General features: G+C 34.1%; 1 non-coding gene across 1 annotated transcript; it reads right to left on the reverse strand.

Annotated features, from left to right (window-relative positions):
• Positions 1-3,303: 3,303 nt before the first annotated feature.
• Positions 3,304-3,383, reverse strand: LOC111723205. Its single transcript, XR_002771794.1, has one exon. It is a non-coding gene; the product is annotated as a small nucleolar RNA SNORD55/SNORD39 (small nucleolar RNA).
• Between the last annotated feature and the right edge of the window lie 1,830 nt (positions 3,384-5,213).

Consider the following 5,213-nt stretch of genomic DNA (forward strand, 5'->3'; position numbering starts at 1 on the left):
CTTTACGAAAATTATGGACTCAAATATTTACTAGCCTGTGAGGGGGCAGTTCGTGAAGTCTAATTCAGAGTATTACACCTATCTAACTACAGGGAGTCTAATATTTTCCCACATTTCCTTGTCTACATAGTTTTAGAAATTCTCCAGGAAATGCTTATGATTCTCACATCTGCCTTCTTTGTGGCTTGCCACACTTCTGTGCTGTGTTGTTCCAAATCTCCTCTTTCCATCTTAAAATCATTCAGCTCCCTGAAACTGTGGAGGCCTAGACATAGCTCTTAAGAGGGAGCTTACCAGGAGAGAGCAGGCAAAAATGGCAACACAACAAGCAAGCAATGAAAGCTATGGCTGTTTTCAGAATCCACAAATGTCTTCCGCTGGGAACTTCTCTGACTTCTTTCTTTCCTTTTCTTTTTTTTTCTACCTTCTTAAAGTAGAAGCTTAAGTCATTGATTCTAGATCTTTTTCCTTTTCTCACATAGAAAGTATAACGTTTCTAAGTACACTTTATACATTTATAAAGTATAAATTTCCTATACCACTACCTAATGAAGTGCATTAGCTCCAACCCACAAATTTTGATCAGCTGTGCTTTTTCATTCAGTTACAAATATTTTGATTTTTTTCCTTTATTTATAAATTAGCAATGCATGATTTAATTTTCAAGTATTGGGGGATTTTACTAGTATCCTTTTGAAATTAACTTCTGGTTTAATTTTATTACATTCAGATGTCAATGCTTTTAAATTTATTTAGGTTTTATGACCCAGAATAGAAGCTGTCTTGGTAAGTGCTCCATGTGTACTTTCAGAGAACGTACCTCACGCTGCTGTTGGGTAAGGTGTTTTCTCTATGTTCCATGTCTTTCTCCTTTTAAATTTTTTTAGTTTTTGTTTTTTGTATGGCCATCCTGCCCAATATTCCATAAATTTCAGTTAAGTAAAGTTAGCTGATAGCATTGTCTTCTTCATCCTTACTGACGTTTCTGTCTATTTGTTCTAATAAGAAATAGGAGTTTTGATATCTCTTACTATGCCTGTGGGGACTTGTCCACTTCTCTTTTGGTTCTATCAGTTTTTGCTCTATGTGTTTTATATACCTATTATTAGGTGCATACACATTTACAATTGTTAAATTTTCTATTTCTTACTATAAAACATCCCTCTTTATCTCTCACAATATTTCCTATTCTGAAGTCTTTCTTATCTGAAATTGATACTACTGAAACCACTTCAGCTTCTAATACTGTTTACATTATTGTTTCTATCCTTTTGCTTTTATCCTATCTCTTTCTGTGTAATGAAAATGAGTTTCTTATAGACCACATACACTTGGGTTCTAACTTCTAGCCAGCCTGATATTCTGTCTCTCAAGTTTAGGATTTAGAATACAATGGAAGGTACTTGTCAATGTTTGGTTCAAATTGCCGTCTTGCTATTGGCTTTGTTTATCATCTTTGTTCTTTCATCCTCCCCCTATCCTGCCTTTGTGCCTCTTTCCAATTGTGTTTCATAGTTTTGCCTCCTTTTTCTTCAGTTTTTAGCTCTTCATTTTATTTAATTTTTAGGTTTCCTTTATTGCCTATAAATGCATCTTTAATGTGCCACAGTCTATCTTCACATACCACTCTGAAAATATGTATAATATTAAAATTTTACATTAGTATACTGTTTCTTTTAAATCCCCATTGCAGCCTCTGCATCACTGTTATCAAAGGTTTGCATTAGAAATACCACATCCATTGTTATTAAATTTTCTTTAAACAGTAAATTCCCTCGTAAATTAACTCAGAATGAGAAAAAATATTTTATATATACTCACATGTTTGCTACATACTTGTTGCATTCAGCATTTGTTCTTTCTTTGTATAGATCCAAATTTCATCTGGTATTTTCTTTCAGCCGGCAGAACAGTCTTTAACATTTCTTATAGTACAAGTCTCTTCTGGCAATACATTTTATCAGATTTTGTTTTTCTGAAGAAAGAGATTTATTACACTTGCATTTCCAAAGAATATTTTTCCTGGCTATAGAATTCTAAAGTAACAGTGTTTTCTTTTTCTTTAAAGCTGCTGTTCCATTGCCCTCTACCTTGCATTGTTTCTCACAATGAAAAGTCAGTGATTTTTCTTATCATTTTTTCCTTCATACAATGTTTCCTTCTTTTGCTGTTTTCAAGATTTTTCTTCATCACTGATGTTTGATTACCCACATTGGGGAGTGTGTGTGTTTGTGTGTGTGTGTTTGTGTGTGTGTGTTTGTGTGTGTGTGTTTGTGTGTGTGTGTTTGTGTGTGTGTGTTTGTGTGTGTGTGTTTGACCTGGGTGGCACTTATTTAGCTTTTTGCATCTGTGGGTTTTCCCTTTTCCTCAAATGAGGAACATTTTGACCACGGTTTCTTCAAATTATTTTTGCTCTTTCCCTTTCCTCTCTCTTTCTGAGACTCTAAGTATAATTTTTTTAGACCACTATTGTTGACAAATAGGTTCTAAAGCCTACTCTTTTCACTTTTTTTCTTTATTTTATTTTTTCATTAAATCATAGCTGTGTATATTAATGCAATTATGGGGTACAATGTGCTGGTTTTATATACAACTTGAAATACTTTCATCAAACTGACAAGGGTACATGTTAAATCTATTAAGTGTAGAATATAAATGTCTTAACACAATAACTAAGAAAAGGTGGTGGAGGCTATGTTAACCAGTTTTTCTTTATTTTAAATAATTTCTGTTATGTCATTGCATTCATTGATTTTTTTTTCTTCTGAAGTGTCTAGTATGCTATTAATACAATGCAATGAAATTTTCATTTAAAAAATTTATTTTTCATCTCCAGGTGTTGTATTCATCATTTATATGTTCCATTTATCATTTTACTATGGCTCATGTTTCCTTTTAATACTTGAGTACATTTAATACATTCACAGTAGCTGTTTTAACATCCCTGTATGCTACTTTAATCATCTCCATTATTGATACATGTCTCTTTTGACTAATTATTTTTTCATTTAAATTGTTGGGGCTCTTTTCTTGGTCTGTACAGTTCTGTACAGGCATATTTTTCTCTGGCTCTTTTATAAAATTTTCCTAATCATTGATTTTTTGCAGTTTGCATCTGATACACCAAGGTGCTAACTTTTTGGTGTCCCATGGTTTGATGTTATTAATTCTGGAAATTTCTCCATTGTTATTAGTTCAAATAATTCCTCTGTTTCTTTCTCTTCTTCTTCATCTTCTGGTATTCTTATTGCATGTATGTCAACATTATGCACTTCAACTTTTTCTTTTTCTTCCTTTTCTTTCTGTTCTCTCAGATTTTCAATGTTGACATACTTTCTGTACACATAGGAGTCTTCAGCTTTATCAAAGTGTCATCATACACTGCATTTCAATTTTGGAAGTTTCTATCAGCTTCTTCAAGCTCACTGATTTTTCCCTTGGCTGTTTCCTGTCCACTGATAAGCCCATCAGAGTTATTTTTTTATTACATTTATAGTTTTTTTTTTAATTTTAGCATTTCCTTTTGATGCTTTCTGATATCTTAATAATCCTGACATTCCTTCTCTCTGTTTCCATTACCAGTCTGTTCTTATATATTGTCTGTTTTTTCCAACAGAACTCCTAGTATATTAATCATAGTTGCTTGAAGTTCCCAGTCTAATAATTCTAACACCTCTGCCATATCTAAATTTAATTCCAGTTCTTGCCCTGTCTCTTCACACTGTCTTTTTTTGTCTTTTAGTATACCTTGCAATGTTTTTATTGCAAGCTGCATATGATGTACTTGATAAGAGGAACTGAGAGGTAAGTAAGCATTTAGTATGAGGCATTATGTTTATGTGGCTAGAGCTTAGGCCGTATTTATTGTTTGCTGTAACTGTAGATGTCGCATACAAAAATTTCCTCTGGTGTATTTGCCTCCTCTGTTGTCTTTGAGTTTCCTTTGAGATTTCTTCTTAAGTAAGATCTGAAAAGTATAGTTCTTTCACTTGCATTTTCCTTTTTTTATGAAGAAGCCCTATTAATGTGATTGTAACATGCAGGGAGAGGGAAATCATTCTACAGTCCTATGATTTGGTCTCAGGCTTTTAGTGAGCCAGTGCCTCTGGACGGTGACATTCACAAGTGGTTTTCAATTGTATTTTGTTTTATTATTTTATTTTTTTGCTTCATCCTTTGGTGAGACAGGAAGGCCAGTGCAGCGTGGGTATTTTCCTTCCTCCAGGTCAGTTAGGCTTTGGTAAAACCACAGCTGGCTAGGCTATAATGAAATGCTCTCTTGATGGCAGGTCTTGCTAAGAACAACAAAATGCTCTGGATGTTTTTCAAAATGATGAGTTTTGAAGTGTGTGTGTGGCCCCTATGACTGTTCCTTCTCTACCCCTGAGGTTTTTAACTCTCAAACTTATCTACATTGAGCCTCCAGCAATTTGTCAATTGTAGATTGAATTTTTCTATCCCAATACTGGTTTTCATTAAGGTTTCTGCTCCTGGCCTTCTGCCGTGATAACTCGTGATTTTTCTCTGTCTTCCAGTTTGGGGGCCAGTGGTTTGTCATGTGGTCTCAATTTTCCATTGGTTTTAGGTAGAATTGTTGGTCAATTTTTTCTTGTGAGGATGGGAGTGATAACTTCCAAGCTCTTTACTTAGCAAACACAACCAGATACTTCTCCTGACTGCTTTTTACCCTTGTTAAGAATTAAACTTTTCTTCTTCATGGCATACTTAGTGATATTTTTATTGATTGATACTGGATATTATGACTTTATTTTCTAGAATGATGACTATTTTTATGTATCCTAAATGCTGGACTTTGCTTCTACTGGTAGTTAACTACTTTGCATATTGGTTTGACCCTTTTGAGTCTTGTTTTTTTATTTTTAAATTTGCATAGCAGTTTGACCCTTTTGAGTCTTGTTTTTTTATTTTTTTGATTGAGTCCAAGACTGGTTTAGATGTCCATTGTGCATCTTTGATGGATGTCCTTAGGGTTCACTCAGGTCTCTCCATTAGGATTTGTGATTTACATGATTTGACACCCTGTATAAACTCCAGGAATCATTGGCTTATAACTCCCTCTTCTGCCCCACAATTTGCTCTATCCTCAGGAGTTATTCTTTGTTTAGCTTTGTGAATGTCTCTCTTGCCTGTGCAGATTGGTCACAGATCCAAGGACAAGCATACACATATTTCTGGATTTATTTCTCTGTACA

The sequence above is a fragment of the Otolemur garnettii genome, unplaced genomic scaffold (assembly GCF_000181295.1).
Source record: "Otolemur garnettii isolate 467f Iridium unplaced genomic scaffold, OtoGar3 scaffold00008, whole genome shotgun sequence".
Classification (NCBI taxonomy): domain Eukaryota; kingdom Metazoa; phylum Chordata; class Mammalia; order Primates; family Galagidae; genus Otolemur; species Otolemur garnettii.